The sequence below is a fragment of the Malurus melanocephalus genome, unplaced genomic scaffold (assembly GCF_030028575.1).
Source record: "Malurus melanocephalus ecotype Western Australia unplaced genomic scaffold, MMel_1.1 scaffold_16, whole genome shotgun sequence".
NCBI lineage: Eukaryota > Metazoa > Chordata > Aves > Passeriformes > Maluridae > Malurus > Malurus melanocephalus.
In genome coordinates this window covers 1,608,397-1,630,804 of record NW_026623248.1, presented here as the reverse complement: position 1 = coordinate 1,630,804, position 22,408 = coordinate 1,608,397, and the positions used below count along the sequence as shown (strand labels likewise).

The following is a 22,408-nucleotide window of genomic DNA, read 5'->3' as shown; positions in this document are numbered from 1 at the left end:
CGCTTATAAGACAAATTGCGTAATTAAGTTAATATGTCTATTTTATAACTCTGTTTCGTGCACAACATTCTTCCTGATAATTTTAATCGCAGCGGTAAATTCTGCTGTAAGATGAAGAGAGTAAGAAGGTGCAACAACCTTGTAGGGACCACTCGCTCACCCGCTTCACCATGGATTTAGGATCTTTCGGGCCTCCCCCGCCCTCCTTCGCACGCCCGCGGGGGCTCCAGCACGGGCCGGCCGCGCTTCCCGCATTCCCGACCGCCGGCTCACGCCGGCGTAGGCGGAGCGGGGGAGGACGAGGGTGGGGAAGGGGCTCGGGGAGGCGCTGAGGAGGAGCCGCCGCCGCCGCCACTCGTCCCGGCCCCAGCGAGCCCGGAGGCGGCAGAGGAGCCCCAGCAACCCGGTAAGGAGGGGAGCCCTCCAGGAAGGGGGGAGGAAGGAGGGTAGAAGAGGGAGCCTTTCCTCGCCTGCTCTGCCGGCTCCTCCGCGGCTGGCGCGGCGTGCCCGCACCCCTTGCGGCACCGCCACAGCGGGGAGCGACCGGGCCGCCGAAGGCGCCCGTGCCCCACAGCTGAGGAGCGATGCCGGCAGCGGCGGGAGCCGGGGGGGCAGGGGCGGCCTGAGGCGGGGGTTCAGGGACAAGCACGGCGCCGAGTGCTGCCGAGGGTGGCCCCGCTCTCCCGGCYCGGCGGTGCCCGGCGGCTCCTGCTGCAGAGCCCGCGGCGCTGAGCGGGCCGGCCCCGGTCCGCACCCGGGCGGGCGCGCATCCTCCCCCGGTCCGGCCTCGGAGCAGCGGGGCAGGCGCTGCTGCTCACCGCCTGCTTCACCCGGCCGGGTACACACTGGCACACCCGGAACGCCAGGAGAGGTTTGTTAATTTTTTTTTTTTCTTGCTTGTTTTTTCTCTTTTCCTCCTCTTCTTCTTTGCTGGGAGTTGCTTGCGTGCTGGGGAAGATGGGGGGGGAGCGGTTTGGAAACAGGAATTGGTCGGAAAAGCGGCGGCTGAAGGTAACAGCCCAGCCCGCTGGGGCACAGCGGAGGGAAGCAAAGGAAAAAACCCGCATCAGCCAAGAAGCACCCGAGAAGGTGGTGTGGGGGCGAGGGAGAGGAGGAGGCGACACCGGAGAGGGAGGATGCCCGGGAGGCGGCGGGGTCGGGCCGGCTGCAGCAGCTGCCGCTGTGCCGGGAGGCTCCGGCGGGGCCGTAGCGGGCAGGTACCGCGGCCAGGGAACCGGGAGCGGCCGTGTCGGGCCCCCGGCACTGGGCGGTGCCCCGTGGGCAGCGGCGGACCCGGCCCCGGCGGCGCTAAGATTCTTCGTTGAATAAGTTGAACCCGAGTGCGACCCTGCGAATGAGGAGAGCATTCTCTGAGGAGAGCATTCCCTGCTTCACCGCAGGGCTGGCTCCGGATAGGGGTAAATCGGCAGTGCGATGCTGTTAAAAATAAACGAAGATCTGATCTAATTTTAGGGGAGGGTTGCCTTTTCCTTTTCCTGCTATTAGGCCCATACGTTGTTTYGTTATTTTTGGTTGGTTTGGTTTTTGTTTTTTTGGTTTTTTTTTTTAAATACAACTGTGGTATTACACAGCARTAGAGTTTTAATCGTATGAGGAAAGTGCCTTACTCAGAGCCTTGGTGCTGTTCTCTGTCTCTTGATTGGGAAATGACTCGATATCCCTGCTGCCCCCCCCAACCRCAAGGCACCACAAAGATTTAACCCAAATTTTGGTACAGGATCATGTGAGGATATCCTCTGTTCTCTGGAAACATGTGACCTTGTCTTGTCTTATACAGTCCTTTACAGTAATGTTGTTACTCAGAACAATTAGCTTTGTGTTTGCCTCGGAGTCTTTTAAGGGCATAACTAGGGAAACAAATAAGTAATGACAGACCATTATCTTGTGGGGGGAAGTGTAAAACTAAATGGGAGCTTACCCAGAAATATTGCACTATAAGTTCAATCAAAAGGCTAGTTTTGCTTTAGGCTGAGAATTTGCTATCTATGAAGGTCATTATGAGGCCAGAAAAGTGTGTTCTAAAATCCRTATCAGATCTAATCCTGGCTCACTTGAATTCATATTAAAACCAGTGTGCAGTTGAACTCTTAGATGATCCCAGAAATGAAACAAAAAGCAAGGCCTTTCAGAAGCTTTCAATACCAAAGCGCATATTGTTTTGGCGTGTAAGTTTAGAGTGTAACTTTCTGCGTGTGCTGTCATTGTGGGAACGTTCATCCCCGCTTGTTAAGAAGCTGGTGGCACAGAGATCTGCTAGAGTTTGTTTTGATTTGCACTGCTGTATCAAAAGCATCATCACTTCCTGCCTACCTGCAGTGTTCTTGACTAGAAAAGTGCAAGTTCCATTCGTTACTGAGTTAGGTACTTCTGTTTGAAGGAACTACATCGTTTATAAATTGCACTGGTAATTCCTTTAGTGAAGTTGTAAAATCCCTGTTGCAATGTAGCGCTTTAATCTCCAGACCTATTGTGTTTTCTGACAACTTGTTTCTGCATAACTGTTGTGTTTTAAAACATTCCCTCTATCTTTTGGGGTGTTTGTCTAAGTTAAAGTCACTGCAAATTTCAATACATAGGTGATGAGAACTGGGATGAGAAAATTGGGAGGGTGGAGATGCATTCACTCAAAGGTATCTGAATTAAACATGAGGCAATAGCRGATTTAGGCCAGCCTTTTACTATATTTAGAGTATGTTTGAGGATGCATCTGATATTCTAACAAAGCTGCAAATTCTTCAGTTCTTCYAATTCASGTTTCAAGTCTAATCCCTGTCAAGCCTTGTTTAAATTAGCGGTAGGGAAAGGTAGTTTTAAAACATCTTGAAGACCATATGAGAAGAGCCTGGGTAAATAAAACTCATAGGATGTCAGCTGGGAAAAACAAACAAACAAAAAAAAGAAGCATGTAGAGATAACTGCAAAAAWCTAATGGGAAGTGACCTGTTAGCAGAGGACGAAGTTTACAAAGTTTATGGTTCTGTTATGGAAGGAAGCTTTGAYTAATAAACTTCCTGTACCTTCCCCAAAGTCGGTTCATGTCTGGCAAACCTGAATCTTGGGAAGGTGTGGGAGTGCTGGTGGGGAGAACATGGATGATGACAGGGCAGAAGGATTGTGACAGAGACTGTTGGTAGTGTGACCAAGGGCACAGAAGCTGTCATTTGTCTGCATGGTACAGTAGAGAAATGAAGAAGTGGTCACTGTCTTCAGAAATCTTTTAGATAGTGGTGATTTCAAGTCCGGTGGCAGAGTGTAGGTCCTTGCTCCAGAGGAGCAGTCTCAAGCATTAGACTGCCTTCTGCGATTTTTTCCCATAGCAAGCTTCTGGTTCTGAAGAGTTTGCCAGGTTTTTTTTCCAATAGCAATTTATTTTGACCTGTGCAAGGGACAGATCATGTGAATAACTCAGTGAAGTGAAGAAAACTGTGCTGATGGGTGCCTGATTCATCTGGGGACTGCTGCTTATCTTACTGTGTTTTTTGGTTTTGCATGTTTGGAGGAAAATGTTGGGAATAACAGCTGCAGGGGATCATGTTAGTGTTGTCATATAGTCGCATTATTTCCTGTTATTACTGTGAAAAGTTATAGCACTCTATTTCCCCAAGGATCCTGAATCCACAAAGGAGGCYTAAGAAATGAAAGCTTGAATATTGTCCAACAAGATTAAAATTATCTAAATTACCAGCAGTAGGTCATAGAAGGAGTCAGGCATCACCAGATGTACCTAGAAGTAAAGCTAATCTGAAGGACGTTCACTTGCCTGACTCAGGCTGCTATTTCACAAAGGCAGTCCTTGTTTGGGAGCTCTTCACCTGTGCTCATGTGAAGCTGTGCTGGCACTCCACAAACCTTGCTCCCTCAACAAACCTTGCAAGGCTGTTGTTTTTGTTTGCCCAAAATGGGGGCTCCTGCCTGACCGGAGGTCAGCCTGCCTGCCTGCCTCACCTCTGGCTATGCATTCCTGACCTCCCGCTTGGGATGGGACTGTCACTCCTGGCCAAATGCAAATTGGCTCTTGTTGTTGCTCTTGGCCTGGTTTGCAGTTGGATGAGTTCCTGGGTCTGACTCAACGCCTGACTAAAGCATGCCTGGGACTCGGTGGAGATCCTGCGCTTGGGGGAAGAGCGGGCTGCTCCTTATTGCAGCGGGGGACGTTGAGCTCGCTCGGTGCTGTGCTGACACTTCTGCACAGCATCCAGATTTAGTTTGCCTCCTATCTGGCCAATTTGGAGAGGGAGGTGCCTGCCTGTCTCCAATCACCGGTGTAGACATACCCTTCAAGGATCTGCTGAACTGAGTCAAGGAAGGACACAAAGAGAATACTACAACAGATGCTTTGTCTTTTATTACAGTTTTTTTTCATTCAGTTTTTGAATGGTAAGCCAGTATTTCCCATTTTTAAAGCCATCTGAGGTAGACATTTTGTGTGTGGTGGTTTTTATGTGTTTTTTAAAAATTCCTATTTTCGTAGTGCTTTGAGGCTTTCTTTAGAAAATGGAGCTGTCTTTGAGTGATCCACAGCGTTAAAATTACAGCTATCCAGCCCTTTATGTAGTGAAATAGTAATAGTAGGTACATAATTAATGTTCTATTGATAATTACTGAAAATTGGAAACTCTTTCTCCCTCAAATCCGTGGCTGCATTTTTTGTTAAAGGATGAGGCATATTGAAGGCTTGGCAAAAATACCTGTAATTCAGCTATAATTGTGTTCTGTTCTAAGCTCATATTAGCTGTGTTTTGCACGAGTTGCTTGAATGTGTGTTTCTCTTTGTGTGTACCTCTTCTTAGGCAGTTTCAAGTGACTGGAAATTGCATCTGGCTCTGTTCTTCCACCCATGCTCACAGAAGAAGGTATCTTGTGCCTCAGAAAAGCACTGTTGTGTTTGACTCCAAAGTTTCCTCCTTCCCAAAAGTAATTGTGGTGCAGCCATGCCCATAAAATATGCATGTAATAAATTTTCCTCATACTTCATTTAATTTTGCTAGTAATTTCTACCAGTATCCATGTCTGCTTTGAGAAGCAGGAGGTTGTTAACAAATAGAAAACTTGATGAATGGTTATAATGCATTCAAGAGAAATGGGGACAGATCACAAACCTGGATGGTTAGAATGTAATTTTTAAGGAAAAGTTTCAGCCTTGCCTTTATCCAGGCCCAGATCCATGTTTTATTGTGTCCAAAGGTAAGAGACAATTTTACAGTGGGGTGTTCTCTGGAAACACATACAGGTTTTGGATTCCAGGTTTGAATGGCTTCTGTTGGCCTTTGTAGCAGACTCAGGTTTGAGTACTGTTTCTGCTATGCTGTATAAAATTGGGGCCGGCTGGACTGACAGCTCTTTATTTGTTTATTTTTTGTATTTTTTGGTTTGGTTTGTTTGCTTTGGGTTTTTGTTTGTTTTTTTGTGTTTTGTTTTTTTTGTTTGGTGTTTTTTGTGTGTGTGTGTGTGTAGTTTTTGGTTTTTTTTGTTTGTTTGGGGGTTTTGGGGTTTGTTTTTGTGGTTTTTAGTTGATTGGTTTGGTTTTTTGTTTTGTTTTGTGTTTATTTTCTGTTTTACCTTCCAAAAGAAACCATAAACCTAATTGTTTGAAGGAAAGAAAGGTTCCCTGATTTCATTTAAAGAATGGTGATTTATTTTGCTGTAGGTGGTTTAAAAAGGCCTTTTCTTAATTCGGGGGATGCTGAATATAGTTGCACAGTAGTGCTACAACTTTCTCTAGAATATTCATTCAGAAACTACCTTAATAGTGTGAGTGAAAGTATGAAAATGTAAATTGACTGCAATTTTGTGAACAGTGCTATAGATGAACRACAAGGAAAAGTTTCTTACAAAGCTATGCAATTGTACTGGTTAAATAAGCGTAAAACAATAATAAGCATTATGTTGATATTGAGTCAATCACTCCTTTTTCTGGGGAAAATCTGAAAAGTGGAGATGCTATGTAGGAAAACTACTAGCCCTTTTTAGAAGTGTAGTTCCTACCCTCCACTTCARTAAATCCTAAAAGATAGAGTCTTAATTTACTCACAAATTGTGTGGGTATTAACAGAGCAGAGCAAGATTCTAAAAAGTTCTTTGCAAAGGATATACCTTGGAGTTAATGGTTAAGGTGGTTACAGGTGGTTTTGATAGTAGCCAGAGGTGTCACCATGTAATGATTGATTGGTGGGATAAGAAATAGTCTGAGTCATGTTTCTAGGTGTGCTGTGATAGCTCAGAGGAGAGTTGCAGCTGACTGGAGCTRGTGCTGTGCTCCAGCCGAGGCAGCGTGCCCAAAATGACAGCGTGATGTTCACGCTGTCTCTTTGTCATTAGCGGGTCCTTGCTCCCTGAGCATAAATAGCAGTAACTTAGGGAAGGTTTTAGCTGTAGCAATCAACAGTGCTTTGGACAAACACACAACACTCACTGGAAATATATTTTTCTGTCTTTGTTCTTGTGCACACATGAAATTATGGGTTTTTTTCCCCGCTTTTTCTGTTTAGAGGTGTAATGTGAGTAATGAGCTTCCCTGAACTTTGCTCCCATTGCAGTATTGCTCTATGATTAAGTGACATAAAGTTATTCACCATTTGTCAAAGCTTGGCTCTGCACGGTTGGAGCATCTGAGGTACCTCCTTCATCACTAAGACCTTCAGAAACAAGTGCTCRTGCTTTGATGAAAGCTCTGACCTGGAGGCAGGGTGTGTGCTGGGGTTCAGCACCGGAGCGTGCTGCGATGCTCTCTCTTAGGTACCATCCTCCRGTGTGGTCAGAAGCAAAGTGGCAGTGAGTGATTGCCAAGCCCAGGAGCTCTGCCCACTCTGGTCCTGCCTGGGACAGCAAACACAGGGATGGGTTTGTGTCTCCTGTCAGAAGGGCACGCGGCTGCTCAGCCTAGATTGACAGCTTGTGTTTAGCTGGGTCTTTTCAGAGAGGCAAAAACAGTTTGGAGGTGGATGAAGAACATGAGTGAGTTAGCTTTGCCTGTCCTTTCTTGCCTTCGTGGCAACCAGCAAGATCAGTTGCTGATTTTCTGGAGTAAGGCAAGGAAAGAAAAGGAAGGGAGCTGCTTCTTTTGCCAGTACCSTGTGGAGCTGCTAGGATGGTGGAGCCAGAGACTGCTGCAAATCTTTTCAAAACCATCTGCTTTTACCACCTGTCACTGCTTATTCACTAACACGTGGTCTCGTTGGGCATTAGTATTAAAAATCTTTATCTGTAAATAGGAAAATGAATAGGTTCCTTTTATAGTCCCGTATTCGAGCTGTGGGTATATAATGGGAGTTTCAGAAGCACTTGGTTGTGAGAGTGGGGGAAGAGAGGGATGAAAAGACTTGCCTGCCTGACATAAAGTACTTTCTGATGTAGTACACGCTCACAGAGCTCTTTTATTTTTGTTAWCAGTTGGTCTGAAATGCATGGCATGATTCTGTTTAAACCTAATTTTAAGGACAATTTTGAGGGTGAAATTTTGTTACAGTAGGAGCCCTTAGCAAAACTATTGCATATACTAACATCAACTTATTCATTGCTTCTAGCTTTAAGTCAAGGGGAACAGTCCAGGACTGCTTCTAGATTTCCTTTGGCTATTGAATTAAATGTCATTGCTGTAAAGGGGACCCAACTCCTTTGTTGGACAAAAAATCTTTGAAGAGACTATTGGTCCCCAGGCCGTTAATAAGGCACCCAAACTCTCATGTACTCACATTTCTAAATTGAATGTGACAGAATTAACCCTCAACTCATATAACTGCATCCTTGCTACTTTACTTCTGATCCTGCAGACTGCAAGGAAACAACCTGCTTGCTTTTCTGACAAAAGATCTGTTTATGCAGCCTCCGAGGTCTGATAGCCATGTAGTGCAACACTGCATGCAATAGATTCTTCTTTATTCCTGTGGCTGCAGCTGSAGCTTCTCAGCCTAGCTCTTTACATGCCCTGTGATCCTTTCTTCAGTAATGTAYATTATTACTTTGATATGGTTCTGCTTATACTTCCCTGTGGAGCCCTTCTGCAGGAAGAAATGAAATCTCAAGATGTTACAGACATTGAATGACACTGTTTCCTACCAGTGACCTCCTTTGAGTCCTCATAGCTGCTGTCTTCATTAGATACTCCAAAGCAGTACATTCCTAGTATGGAACAAAATGTCAGTGATTGCCTCTGCACTTGTGTCTTTCTTTGCATCTGAAATAARGTTGAGGACACTTGGAGAGAGGAGAGAGTAAGGAGCCCAGGGCTAGCAGGGTGTTTATGCCATGCTCTGTGGTATGTATCAAAGCAGCCATTAAATCTTGCATATAGATGCAGCAGTAAAACCTGCCAATTCAGTGGCAAACCACTCTGGTGCTGCAGATAACCAGTAACTTTTGCCATAATCTGTCTAGTTATAGTTTTAATTTTTCTTTATTCTTACATTTATGTTCAATGATTATTGTCCTGTCCTGTGCATTCTCAAAGCTAGTAAGYCTCTACTATACTTGAATTCAAGGTTTCAGGATACCCTAAACAATATGTTGGTTTGATGGGAAATGCTGGATCTTGATTAATTTATCAGGTTTGGTTTTTTTTTTTTTTTTTTTTTTTTTTTTTCATTTCCCTTATTTCCTAATCTGTGTCCTTTCCCAGGCATTTTGTTTTGTTCCTTTGCGTAGTTCTGGTGTCACTAACAGACACTCTGACAGAGCTCAGTCTGTGTCCACAGAGTCATTTCATGCCTTCACCTTTCTTTTGGCCCATTCCTGACCCCTCATTCCTCTGTAGTGTCAGGCAGTCTGCTAGCTGTGTATTAATTCCTCTGGCCAAGAGAAGAATTGAACCCATCTCCACTGTGTTCAAAAGCTGTCTGTATTTACACTAAAATCAGTGCTTTACAGGCACCTGTCTCAAATCCTGCACGCTGCTGTTTGCTACATCAGCTGATCTGTGGAGATGTTCAATTCCTTCTACTGGAATGCTCCATGCATCGGGCCTCAGGTTTGACCCAGCATTTTTTCTGCTGGATGTTTGTATTGATCATATACAGCTGAGATTGTTTTTCTGCCATTGGGAATGCTGACTTTTCCATTGAGGGAAAGCTTGTTGCTTTGGCTGGCTCAGGGTTTTTTAAAAACTGATTAGGCATTGCTTGCTACTGACAAACTTGTCCACAAAGAGTTCCCAGCAAGTAAATCAAGGAGAAGGTGGAACCGTGTGCTTCCAAGATGATGTGATGACAACCCACCCATATTTTAAAGATGAGATCTCTGGACTCTGCCAACACAGTAATACTGTTGAACCAACCACATATGCAAAACTAAACTGTGATCTGACAGCAAGTCAGTCACAGCCCACAGATGCATTAGCTGCTCATACTGTTTCACTTGGATGGGGTGGGGGCTGTGTGTGTGTGTCTGAATTTTCAGGTTCCTTTTGGAAACCTTTGCCTGTCAATGCTACATTTACTGCAGCATTGGTTTTCAAGTGATGAATATTTGTGTTTCAGTAGTTACTGCTCTGCTGGTGAATCATCAGCAGGCTGAAGTTGCATGAATAGTGAACACGTTTCTGTCACCTTTTCTGAAAGGCCASAATTCCCCCAGCCCAGGGTGTTGATATACACAGGAGAAGAGGTTGCTTTGCTCTTGATGTCCAATGYGATTTTAAACTTCCAGTCTTAAAGGTTATAGGTTGGCACATCTAGCTGTTGGTATTTCACATTAAAAAYTGGATAAGCATGTTGAAAAAAGAAAAAAGAATATGCAATGCCAGAGATTCTATTGCTGACCACAGATTGCATTCTTGAAGATGGGGGAGTTCTTGTCTTCTGAACTGACATAATCTGCATTCATCAAAAACCAACTCCTCTGCTTGTCACTGACATCCAATTTCCCTGGCAGCCTAGATAACTCCTGTTCTGGGAGATGAAGTAAGGTGATCTGGAGCCCCCCATAGGAACTTGTTTCTGATCTGAGATTCGTGTGTTCAAAATGTTAAAACAGTCACAATACTGTAAATTTTTCATTAAATAACAGGGTACCTTCAAAGAGTAGTTCTCTTATTTCCTACATACGCCCACACTGAGCGTGACTAATGTGATTGTGACTGTGAACCCTTAACTAAAAAGTGGAATTCTAGAAGTAGGTCTTGTAGCATTAGTAGATACAGAGCAGGAGACTTGTACTTTGTCTCATGGGTAAGAAGAGTAAGCTGAATTTGTTACATCTGATTGTTGGAATTAGTAAAKACAGTAGGATTCATTTTCATGAGATGCATGCAAGTCGTTCTTACTCTAAACATATAATTTTCAATGTGTTGTCTGTATTATCACTCTAGAGTAGCATTGGCAACATTTGGTGCTTTACTCCATGTAGCTTTGTAAAAATAACACCCARTACTGCTGACTCATTTATAAAATAAAATGGGTACCTCCTTGCACTTATTTTTTTCTCTTTTTATTTGTCTTTCTGACTTCAAACATTTTATCTACTATGTGCAACCTTGTGTCCTTTCCATTCAAAGTATAGTGCCCAAAATACCCTGTCTGAGATGCTTTTAATATAAAGTGCTCATAGTTGCTAGCAGAGGCTTCCTTTAAATAATTTATAGAATTTACACTGGAGTGTCCCATAGGTAGATGGGTTTTTATTCTGTACAGTGCTATGCAAAAATCCTAACAAACAAGAATGTTCCACTTGCACTGAGATATTACTTCTATTTGATAATTGTTTTGAAGTTTCAGGAAGATTAAGGCCAGGAAAATATGGTAAGGATAACTAATTCTGTGATGAAAAGGTCACACTTCATTGCCTTAGCTTTTTTAAATGTTACAGTTTTCATACTTTATGGAAATTTGCCTTCATTCCTTTAAAAAGCAGGATGGAATCTGACTGCAACATTAGAGTAAAATATATCAATTCTATGATTTCATTGTCCTCCTGTTCCTAAATTGTAAGCCTACAATGTAGAACTTGTGCGTGTGTGTGTTAAGTGTTTGTTTCTTGATTGGTTAAATAATTTCTTTAATATATTGCAAATAAATATCTGGTGTATTGTTAGCAAGAAAATGTATGTTCTGATGTTATAGGATGAATATGAAAGTTCTGGTAATATTTCTCTGCCAGAACTGCATACTACAAGAACAAGATATGGCAGGCCACAGGTAGTGACATGTCTATCCTCTTGAGGATGTTTTCTGCCAGAGTATGTTGATTTTACTGGTACAATAAGTATTTTTYCTGTTTATGAATAAGCTTTGTGTTTATTGATACACTCATTGGAGATGTGCATTTTGTTTGTAAGAGTGTGGCGTTAGTACTTGAAACAAAGGGARCGTAGCAAGCACATGAATGATAATCTATGGTACAGAGTATGTGGAAAATAGGTAAATGTGGTAGATTTGAAATCAGATACAGAGGTTTGCCAGTGTGCCTGCCACATGCTGAATGGAGAGGAGCAAGGTAGTGCTATGCACTTGTGTTTCCCACTTCACTATTAACAAAGAACATGGGATTGAATTGAGAACTCTGCCCAGCCCTGTGAGGCACATCTGGAGAGCTGTGTCCAGTCCTGGGCTCCTCAGGACAGGAGGGACAGGGAGCTCCTGGAGCGGGGCCAGCGGGGGCTGCGGAGATGATTCAGGGCCTGGAGCATCTGTGCCAGGGAAAGGCTGAGGGAGCTGGGGCTGTTCAGCCTCGAGAGGAGCCSCAGCTGAGAGGGGCCCTGAGCCCTGTGTGTCCCTGTGTGCAGGGAGGGCTCCCAGCAGGGCCCAGGCTCTGCTCCGGGGGGCCCAGCAATGGCCCCAGAGGGACGGGCAGGAACTGATGCCCAGGGGGTTCCACCTGGACAGGAGGAGGAACTTCTGCCCTGGGCAGTGACCGAGCACGGAACAGAGACCAGAGAGGGTGTGGAGTCTCCTCMCTGGGGATATTCCAGAGCCCTCTGGGCACAATCCTGTGCTGTGAGCTCTGGGATGGCACTGCTGGAGCAGGGGATTGGACCAGATGAACCCTGTGGTCCCTTCCAGCCTGAGCCATCCTGGGATTCTGTAACACAGAGTGTRTGCATGGTGCTAACACATGGAGTGGGGAGCCGTGTTCAAAAACTGCATACGTGGAAATGGCTTCCCTTCTTTTGTTCTGAGAATTGGCAACAGCACAGTGGGCTTTGAAGACCTCTGGAAGCACTGCCATTAGACAGAGTTTGAGTCCTCTTGTTTCTCAACTCAGAAGCAAGTAGTGACAAGTCTGCAGCAGATTGCAGGTCCCAGGTGAAATCAGAGGAAAGGGCAGGTAGCAGTGTTGCACTGAACATTAGGAGGGTAACCTGACATATTTGTCTAGAGAGTGGTGAGATTCTCTAATGTCAGTGGAGTCTCACTGGGTCTCTGTTGTTCCCCTGGCAGAACCCCATCCTGTCCGGATCCACATGCAATCCAGTAATTTTAGTCCTGTTAAGTAAGTGTAAGGTCCTGTGTCAGAAAGATGAGTTATTATTTTTCTTCATTCCTTCAATTACTTTGGAGATACTGTTAAGGAAAGGATAAAAGTTTTCTTTTTGCTGTGGATATATCTCAGCTCTCTCTGCTTCTCCCTTAAATCAGTATTTGGAGGCCTGGTGCTCTGAATATTTGGGTTCTCTTCTTTCTAATATCACTGGCTACTTGTGAGAAGCACTTTCTGGTAGATGGCTGCTCATTGAGATTGAGGGTGGAGCCCTTTCCTGTTTTAGAAGGGTGAGATGAGGATAAATACTGTGTCCTCAGAGCCCAAGCAGTGTGGGATTAAGTACATGGGCAAGAGGTGGCCTGTCTTGCAATTTGTCCCACCAAGCAAGAGGTATGGTATATTCTCATTCTAAATATGGTTTTGTACAAAAGCTGGTATTGCTTAGGAGAGCTTAAACAAGCAGCACAGGAAACTATTTTACTACTCAAAACTACTTAAAACTGGCTATGCTCAAATCCATCAGGCTTGATGGGATTAGTACTGGGATGCTGAAAGATATAGATAATGCAGTTGCAGTTCTCTATGAAAATATATCAGAGAGGTCCCTGAAAACTAGGGAAAGGCTATTATTACATTTTAATTCTTTGTTGAGCATTACATCTATTGTAGTCATTCCTTCTCTCTTTGTAGGTGTTCAAGGAACTGTAGAAGTGTATAGAAATCTTGAAAGTCTGTAGAAAGTTCTTGAAACTTAATTTGTCAAGAGAAAAAGAGAAATGAGAAAATCATCTGTCATAATCACAATAGATCTGTTTTCACAGATCAGTATTTATTGTTTTCAATTGAGATGGTGCTTGTTTTAAATATGACTGTTATTGAGAGGGCTGCAAGATTTAATTGGAGGCCAAGTCATGGAAAGGTGAAAAAGTAGTCAGCTAAAAGCCAGGATAATTAAGAGAATGATTTTATCCGTAATCCAGGGTAGGAATGGAGACAGACAGAATGGGGTCAGCCTTTGACAAGCTAGAAAAAAACACCCTAAGTCTAGGTTCCCCAAACCCATGGGCCAAGTCCCATTACCAGAAACCTGTGGGTGGGAATTCCCTCCCTGGAGGCTGGCCAGGAAAAGATTGGTCATCCTTCATATTTTATCTGAATGTCAGATAAGCACCGATGCCAGCTGCATCAGGGGCAGGAACATGCAAATATGCCTGTTTCACTTCAGGACTGATTCCAGTCCCAAACCAGTTTTATTTCTTTTACTTACTGCCTGAGCCAAGAAACCTGCAGATCTAAGTCCAGCCAGTTGAAAGAGGATCAAGTCTCATATAGGTTGCTTGGGATTATGTAGAGAACAGGGTGGGGGAAAAAAAAAGCCGACCCCTAAACATTTTGTGTTCTGAATTCAGGAGAAGCTGGTTTAGGAAAACCTGGATTTAAACTCTCTGCTGTAACTGACGTAAACTGAGTGGAAGTACTAAACCAAACAAAACCTTTCTTGACATGTGGTCATCATTTCCTCATTTAGGATATTTCTGTGAAATACTTTTCCAGACTATGTGGGATTAAAGTAGGCATTACTATTGATTTACTGCCCTCTTCTTTGCTAAAGTGCTATGCTATAAAAATAATGCCATGTAGAAATGCTGCTCTGAGTGGATGTGGATTTCCTTCCTATGGTTGGTATTGCTATACCAACATTTCCCTCCAAGCCACGACTGTAATTACAAAAGTTGCCATTGATCTTATGTAAGTAAATTATGTCTGTACTTAGCAATGAACTCCTAATGTCAAATGAAATAAATACCTGCTTTTCTTATTCATCCCCCACCAAGCCTCAATTTATGTTTCAACAAAATAATTTTAGTTTTAAGAATTCAGTTTTTCAGTAAGTTGTTTTTAGATGTGAACACAGTCTCTGGAAAAGTTATTGTAGCTTAATTTAAGTATCGGTGTTCACTGTGGCAGTTTTACTGGAAAGGTTCTCATTAGGAATGTCTCTGCCTCTGCTGGATGTATTTGGGGGGGAATTACGACCTAGTACAGTTCTCAGAAGAGACATACAAAAAAGGATTATTTACATGTGGAATACCTTGAAAATATATTTCAAAGTGAAAATGTTCCTGGCAAACATTTCTTGTGTAAATCACATTATTCACATAGTAGGAATATGTCTATGTTAATATTTCTGTTTCCAGTTAAGAAGTAGGAACAGTGATCAGAAGTAAGGGTATGCACAAGAGCTGTCTGAGCAGACAGTATGGGAAGGCCATTACCTTGTGTGTGCTGCCTGAAAGGGAGCTGTGTTTGACTGGAGCCAGCAAATCTCATTCTTAGACTGCACACATAAATCCACAAGCCCCTAGGAATTAGAATATATAAACCTGATTCTGGTTAAACCCTGTATATTATGCAAGAGCTTTTATGAAAGGGACTTGAGAACTACAGAGTGACAGCAGCCAAGGTAGGAGTGCAATCAATGATGTGTAATCACATTTTGCTCAAGAAGGTTATTGTTGCGAAAACAAAAGCGCAAACTAGTTTTAATTCTTTGGATGTGATCTGCTCCTTGTTCTCTGAGCAGCCCAGCTGGTAACTCCCATCTGAGTTTGCAGTCACATAGCTTTGAAATAAATTGTGGCTTTACTTGGATTTCTTCGTTCTGTTTGTGTTGTAATATTTGGGTCATTCATTTTGAATTCCACTTTGCACTAAGGCTTTAGACTGGGTTTTATTTGAGAGATTCAAGGCTCTTGAGGTGTGATATAAATACAGTTTACTGAAGGGCCTTTGTCTTCATAGAATAGGTGAGAAGTGGTTTTGGGCCCCKTGTACCAAAGTCACACTGTTAATATGATCCTACCCCTTCTCTGATGACAGACTCATCTATACCTCAGGCCATAACTTAGTTGCCCCTCTCCTGGAATTGCCCCTGCAGAAGAGCTCTATTAATACCTCTTTCTGTGTGCTTTGTGTCCTAAACCGTAAGGAATGAAGAGACTGTTGTTATGTCATAAAAACATGTATGGTAGAGGTAGAATCACTTGTGTCCCTGGAGAGAAGGAGAGGGAATGAACCATGTGGCTAAAATTTTATCTTCAGAGAGCATCACATTACACAGATGATTTTTTGAACCTGAGCATGTTTAAAACAAAGCTGGTTGATGTGTGACTAGTGGCATCACCGTGCCTCTAAATCTTGTAGTTAAGCTGGGTGCAAGCTGCTTTGCCCAGGAGTCAGCATGAACTTTATACATATGATAAGCATGCAGTCTGTTCTGGTTTTGGAATACTGTTCCTAATGGAAGTTTTATGTGAGCACCAKCATGAGATTGCAAAATATAGCATGGCATTTGTAGGCAAAACTTTTTATGTGCAAAGAGGGTCCCAAAGGCTGTGAGCCACTTCTGACACAGCATTGAGTCTCATGTTTCACATGTAAGACTCAATCCATTGGCCTCTCTTGTCTAAAATTCTGTATTTGTGGATGGTTTTTTTCTGGCTCCAGCCTACTCTTGGTGGCAGGCTCGTAGAGTTAGGGAGGCACTGTTACATGAGACTGTGCTGCAGGCCAGGTTTTTCCTCCCAGCCAAGCCATCCTGTGAGGTGTTGKGCATGGAATGCTTGCTTTCTTCATGGTCTGAAAGTTTAACATGTGCCCTCARGACCCTGATCTATCACATCTTTCCACTGTGCTGCTTCAGAGTCTGTCTTTCCCATTGGTGCTGGGACAACCTGGATGGTGTAATTTAATATTTTGTTGTTATTTTTAGATTATTACAGTAGATCATATAGGCAATGGAAATTCAGCAGAATGAGTGATGTGCATTGGTTTGTGGTCACTGAAGATTTTTGGTTTACTTTTTTCATGGTTAAAAAAATGTGTTTAAGCAAATTAGAGCTGCAGAGAACTTGTTGACCAGAAGAAATCTTTTTTTTTGGGCATCAGTGCATAACTTCGGGAAACAAAAACGTATCAAGTTTTTTTTCTGATTTCCTACTAGGCAATACACTATTTGTAACCTTAATATCAACAGCAACTTCCTTTTTAAGCCGTTAGCTGGTACTTCAAAAGACAGGGTCTGTATGTAAGTTCTGCTCTGCTCGCCACATTTCATGAATTCTGACCTCGTCAAGCAGATTGTTTTCCTAACTGCTAAGCAACAGCAAATGCCATGGCATGGAGTCAGTCTGCATGCTGCAAGTGCAACAAACTGCAGAAACATAATTTGGCTGAATCTGAAGGCAAAGCTCTTTTTGATTTTCTGTATTACACCATCTTACTAAATCTCCTAATTGTGAAGGCATTCAGCATGTTTTTTATGAGCCAGAATAATTCAACGGCTCAGTAAAGGGAGTGTACTTTCCTACAGTTACATGGTTAGATCTAATACGTCAAAACTGCCTTGTGTATCCTCCAGATGCCGGAGGATATTAGATCCTGTAGGCCATAGACTGAAAAGGAAATGCATTATAATGGTGAATGTAAGTTTATTAAATGACTCAAGTAAATGGTTTTCATTCAGATATCAAGCTTGCCAACTGTATTAGTTGAGGTTTTTATAAAGTTGTTGAAAACCCTTCATTTTCTTGGTTAAAAGAGTTATCAAATACTAGGTAAATACAACTGGGCAGTGAGCTGTCACTTTTCTTTTAAAATTTCCCTGGTGTAAATTTAGTTTTGTTTAATGAAGCCCATAAACTGAGTGGATGAGTTGGGAGTGCATAACCTTGGAACCCTTCCTCTGTGCCTGACTCACAGACATTTTGATTTAGCTTCAGGGATGATTCTCCTTATATTCTGTTATCCTCAAGTGGCACTCATTTTGCCAAGCTTGGCTATTCAGGAAACATAAATCATGTCCTTAAAAACCATGAGAAAGCACTGAATGAATTGGAAAAATGAGCAAATTTGTTTGAATTCATGAGCTTAAGTCTTCTTACTGCAGTAATTGAGGCTAGAAAGCAGAATTCATGTGTAATCAGGCAGTCCAGGTGGTGGCTGTTCGACAGAAATGTTACTGCAAGTATTGTTTTGGTATTGCTAAGCATGGGATTACCCTAAGATGGGTACAGTGGGTAATAGATTTGAGCTATAGCTAAAATCGGTRTATGATGTGTTGGATGATGTCTGCTGGTTCTTCCAGATTCAACCTTCTCCATATATAAGCTGTCAGTTTGGTTTACAAGCAGGGCAGTGTTTCTTTTATTTAGCTGATCCTCAGCTAAATCATGTAAGGATTTATTTATTGCAAGAATTGTTATGCTATGGGCACAAAACTTGCCAGAAAATGTAGCTGTTTTCTTTCTTTTTCTTGATGCAAAATACAATCACAACTCACCCAGAAAGATCATGACAAGGTCTAGCTGAACTCTGTCGTTTTCGTTTTGATTTTTCTGGTTTGTTTGGTTTAGGAACGTTTAAGCACCTTGTTTCCTTTGGGCATAGTGTGCTTTGCATGGATGGTGTTAGCTCAGAGCTTTTACCAGAACACTGAATTTTTGATGTTACGCAGTCAAGTGCTCTTTTGCTGCCTAGTCTTTGGGTTCTTGTATGTTAAAAGGGGAGGAGAAGAGAATCAACTGGTTCATGCATGAGCAAGAATTTCAATTTATCAGTCTTCTTATGACCCCTTGATTTCCTCAGTCTTCATTTTGAGCTTTTGATTTTGCTGAAGATGGAAAGGAAAATACAAAGTTTTTCCTCAGCCACATGTGGCAATCATCTGTGAGCTTCAGATTTTAGTTGTATATGTCAGATTTGGTCTGGGTAGTTAACATTTCAAACCAGTTCAACTTTGTGGCTTTTTGTGTGAGATTGTAGGTATTGTGCAGTTTTATTATCCAATAAACACCATTTAGCTGCTGGTGATTTAATCTTAATTAATGTTACAGCAACTGGAATTACGAGTTTCAACACAATCATGGTGAACTTTGAGATCTAGCAGTCCCGTATGTAAGCATCTCCTGAGGGATTTGTTTTGTTGKTTTTTGTTTCCTTGAGGAGGCAATGTTTATTGKCTCTGTTCTAAGGACTTCCACATCTAATATGTAGCATCCTGATTTGCAAAACATTTACTTGCATTTTATTTTTCATTAAAAGCACCATGGTATGTAAGGGTTTTTAGTTGCAAATTCGTACTGGCATGTAGAGCTGTAATCTTTGTTTTGACTGTTTGCTGCAGTCCAAGTGAGATGAAGTATTTCGGAACATCTTAATTTTGCTGTCTGACACATTTCCTCTAAGAAAAAGCAGATGGGTGTTCATCAGCAAGAAGGGAAAGGATCAAAATGTGGCGTGCACAGCAACAGGAACCCAATGAAAGTCTGTCGTTTTCATGCAAGACTTATGCAGGTACTTACAGTCTGTGTCTGATAGTGAAGTGCAAAGGTGCTGAAGTTCACTCGAGGTGTGAATTGTCATAGCGTTAAAGATGGTGTTGTGTTTTATTGATTAATGTTTTGCATTTTAGGTTTTTTTAATATTTTGTGTCTTGGGCTTTTGAATGTTTTGTGTCTTCTGTGATTCATAWTTGGCTAAAGTCCTATTACCTAAATAGGTATGTGTAGTCCTCAATCTCTTTGAAGTGGTAACCTTTTAGAACATTGTAATTTGTTTCCAGTTGAAAGAAGTGCTTCAGATGGTGTTCTGAGCAGGAAGGCTTTCCAAATTCGTGGATTTAATGAGGTCAGCTTGCCTTATTCTTTACTATGTTATGGCAYGTGTTATGTCCTTGTAATTCTCTTACGAGCTCATTCATTATGAAACTCTTAACAATGATTTTTCAGATGAGACCAATAAAGGTAAACCCATTTGTAATTTATGAAATGTATTCAAGCAAAGAGAGAGCACGTTCCAAAATCAAGTGTTACTAAATTTCTCTGTAATTGTTTTGAGGAGGTTTCCTAACAACAGATTCATTTCTGTAATGTTTTTTTAAACTCTTTATGCTCATAGACAGCTTAAAAAATTATGCTCTAGCATGAATTCTAGATGTAAGAAATTCAGATTCACTGTTTCTTTTAAAGAAATTAGATCAGAAAATAGTACTTGAGGTGAAAAGCCATCCTGACAGTTAAGGAGCATTTACAGCAGCTGTGTATAATGTCACCGGTTTTATAGATTATTCTGCCCAGAAATAATTAAAGGAGTTGCACTCTTAGAAGACTAAGGCATGCTACAGTTTTGGTGCAGCAACTATGGGAATTCATTACTACTAAAAACAAAAGACCACCAGCACCCATTTCAACAGACCAARGGCTTTATTTCCATAAGAACTGCCTTTTTATCATCTTCTACTTGTGTGAGCTTTTATTGGTGCTGAGTTTAGAATTTCATGATGCTCTTGGAAAAATCCTTGCACTTCACGCCCCAGCCTTCCTGAGAGAAGCTTGCTGCTGTTCACCTCTTTGCTTCTGCAGTGATCTTCCAGTGGAAACAGAGTTAACCTGATGATGAGGTTTTTCTGGTTTGGTTTGGTTTGGTTTTACTCKAAGACATGGTGTGTTGTTACATAGGGTATGGCCTGGAGCCTGTGTGAATTACTTAAAGGACTTGATTTGGTAGTTGGGAAGTTTGGAAGACTTCTAAAAAAACCCATTAGTTTAGATGAGATATAAATGCATAATTTCTTTTTCTGTAATTGTGATCAACAGTATGCCTACATAAAACCTCAAAACAAAACCTGTGTTTATCTCCAAGAGGAGCAATGCATATTGTGCCCTAAAGTACAGGAAACAGTGTCATTAATTACAAAATTATGTACCTTGGGTGAGTCTCTGGTGAACCATTGAATCTCCTCTCTTGATYTGTGGCTGCACTAAGTGCTACTCAATGTCCTTGGTAATTTCCAATTAAATATGTTTTCAGATGTGGTTGGTTTTTGGTTGTTTATAGACTTTTTTTTCCCCTTGCTAAAGCAATACACTAAAGTAAAACCTTTAATCCTAGTCATGCAAAACATGCTTCCGTGTGATCTGAGTCAAACAAATACTTGATAGCCAAGAGGAATTTCTGCTCCATGCTTGTGGAGCTGCTAATCTTTGGGTGCCACAGACCACATTGTGGAATGGTGTTAAAGGAAACCAGCTTCCACTGAGCATTTCCCTCCAAGGCAAAAGCTAAAGCACTGTGAGAAGATGCCTTCCAGTTGTGCCCTAAAAATCCTACCAGAGCACAAGTGGCTCTTCTCCTAAGCCACTGCAGATCTTTGCAGCTATTTCTGGATATGACTCTGAGATGAGAGGAACTGGGAGGGTCGAGAGCATCAGTTGTGCTCCTGTGGGCAGCTTCTTCTGTGGCTGGGTGCTGCAAGCTGAGCCTCTAAAGCGTTGGCAGGAAGCAGAGCAGCTTGTGAGGAACTGCCTATGCCAAGAAGTGATTCTTTCTTTTGGGGTTTGGCTGGGGATGCAGCTCCTGGAGGGCAGTACTGCTGACATGGCGAATACCAAACCACTATTCAAAGCTGAGCAGCTGATAAAAATGGGGGATGAGAGTGCAGCACTCTGCAAAATCCATGTGCTTAACTCTCAAAGCTGTTTTTGAGAAGATAAGAAAACAGAGACAGAAGATGCACTTCCACTAAGCTGTATGTCTGTATCTTTTACAATTAAAGCTTCACTAGACTGTAAAACGCCCACAAGACTTGATAAATGTGCATTTGGAAATTGGAAAGGGCAGCACCATCTTCATAATTCCTAACTGGCTTTGGAGCTGAGCATTCTTGTATCATTTCCGTGATTCATGAGAGCAGCTAAAACCTAATAACATTATGGAACATAGTCATATCTCTAACAGACTTCCTTTCAGACAACTCAAAAGTTTTTTAAAGCTGCCATTAAAAATACATTTCACAAGTTGGGCTCTGAATAGAGATAGAAAAGTTAGGAATTTGTATTTCGCTAATTCTGAGTGGAACTGTGCAGAAGGAAAAATTCCTTAGGAAAGTAATGTTTTCAGGCTGGCTCGAGAATGTATTAACTTCATTTGTTGTGCTGTTTGATTTTTAACTCTGAATGAATTTGAATTAATGAACATTGGATGATTTTTTTGTCATGCATTTCATTTGACCAAGACCTGATCTCCGTAAGTGCTGGAGAGGATCAAAACAGCCACTTGGTTGTTGTTATTCAAAATTGTGCCTCTGAAACTGTTTTGACACTTGGTCAGGCAGCTAGGCACTGTGTTTTACAGCCTCAGCCARTCAATTTACATATATGGGAAAAGGAGATCTGATAATCGGATCTAGTTGGAAAAATTCCCGTAGAACAACTTTTGCAAATGTTCTGCTCTGGCATATTTCTGCCTGTCTCTGAAGGATCCACAGCACCCGAACGCTGCTGCTCTGTGGGCAGTGCCGGCCGCAGGACAATAAGCTGTTTGTCATGGAGAGGGAAGAGGATAAAACCCTGGGAGCCACAGCCTATGGGAGGCTGTGGCCTCAGCTCTCAAGGCTCTCTGGAACAGAGAGCTGTGAGGGTCATTCCTGAGGATCCTTGACCTGCTTATAAAGGTATTTGTGGGTTTTTCTTGGGAAGGGCAAAGTGTCAAAAGCTGAAATTGAAGGTATTTGACATAATTTAAGAAGGTTTTTTTTTGTTATTGTTGTCCTTTTAAAAATTATTTTGTAGTGTTGTGGTGGTTATTTTACTCCTGGAACTGTGTGTTTGTTTTCCTGGAAGGGCACTGAAGCCAAGAGCTGTAGGTGTTTCCTAGATCTTGCTGTACTGAATTTACAGTACATCTTTGAATACCAGTACTGATAGAAATAGTAATTACAAATAATGAAGAGCATCCTTAGGAATTACTGACAATTCACTTAGAGGAGCATAGTAGTGCTGCAAACTTGAATGAAGCATCTGAGGCCCCCAATACAGGAAGGACAGGGAGCTGCTGGAGTSAGTCCAGAGCAGGGACACCAAGGGGATCAGAGGGATGGAGCAGCTCTGCTGGGAGGAAAGGCTGAGAGAGTTGGGAT

General features: G+C 42.3%; 1 protein-coding gene across 2 annotated transcripts in view; it reads left to right on the top strand.

The window, feature by feature from the left end:
* The first annotated feature begins 322 nt into the window (after positions 1-322).
* FAR2 (fatty acyl-CoA reductase 2) overlaps positions 323-22,408 on the top strand; it is a 114,754-nt gene continuing 92,668 nt past the window's right edge. Inside the window, exon 1 of one of the 2 annotated variants that reach the window (XM_057385665.1) lies at positions 323-406. The gene's annotated coding sequence lies outside the window, so the exon portion shown is untranslated. Of the gene's footprint in view, positions 407-699; positions 872-22,408 lie in introns of those variants that run through there. The other variant, XM_057385674.1, reaches the window with a different exon arrangement.